Source organism: Anopheles marshallii (genome assembly GCF_943734725.1).
Source record: "Anopheles marshallii chromosome X unlocalized genomic scaffold, idAnoMarsDA_429_01 X_unloc_183, whole genome shotgun sequence".
Taxonomy (NCBI): domain Eukaryota; kingdom Metazoa; phylum Arthropoda; class Insecta; order Diptera; family Culicidae; genus Anopheles; species Anopheles marshallii.
The window spans coordinates 19,058-20,000 of record NW_026525761.1 but is presented as its reverse complement, the minus strand read 5'-3'; positions in this window follow the sequence as shown (position 1 = coordinate 20,000).

The window sequence follows — 943 nt, the reverse complement described above, 5'->3', positions numbered from 1 at the left end:
GCTTCTCGTTTCGACTCTCCTGGATCCCGCGCTGCAGCCCTCTACGAAGGTCCTGCAGACGCCCCAAAGCCGCGTCCCGTTCTGTTGGCCCCTTGGCCCCACGATGCCTCTCTTCCGCCTCCTCGCACTCACGCCTCATGCGTTCCAGCTCCGGAGTCCACCAGTAGAGCCTAGGCGGCTGACGGAACTTTGGCGGGCCCACTCGCTCCATCGTCCTGTCGCAGGCCAGGGACAGCGCTCCTACCAGCGCGTCAGGCGTGTCCGCTTCTGCAAATCGACAATCAATCAGCGCAGCCTGGTATCCCTCCCTGCAGAAAGTCGACGTCTTCCAGCGAACTCCTGCATGCTGCGGGAGGCGAGACGACTGCGTCCGATGGTGTTGTTTCGTACGCTGCTGCGGTGCTGACCGTCTCCCCGGAACGCCCACGGAGAACTCCACGTACCGGTGGTCGCTGTACGAATATCGCTGGCTGACCCTCCAGGTGTCCTCAAGGGCGACCGTAGAGCTCGCGAAGGACACATCTACAACGCTCTCGCGCGCGACCCCATTGCCCTTGAAGGTGGGCACGTTGCCGCGGTTGAGGACCTCCAGCTGCAGATGGTCGATAGCGCCCTTGAGGATGTGCCCTCTCGATGTTGTGCGGGCACTCCCCCAGTCCGTACTCCATGCATTAAGATCACCTGCCATCACCAGGTGCTGATGTCCCACCAACGCCATCTCCACCGCCTCGAGATAGGCGACGAAGTCCGCTGGTCCGGTGTTTGGCGAGACGTAGCAGCTAGCGAATGTCACTCCTCCCACTGTGGCCACCACCAGCCCAGGATGAGCGCTTTCCCATAAACGCTGTATGGGATAAGCCCCGGTGGCGACCACTGCCACACTCTGCGCCTCATCCACCGCCCATCTGCCGTTGTCCCGAGGCGGCTTATATAATTCGCAGGC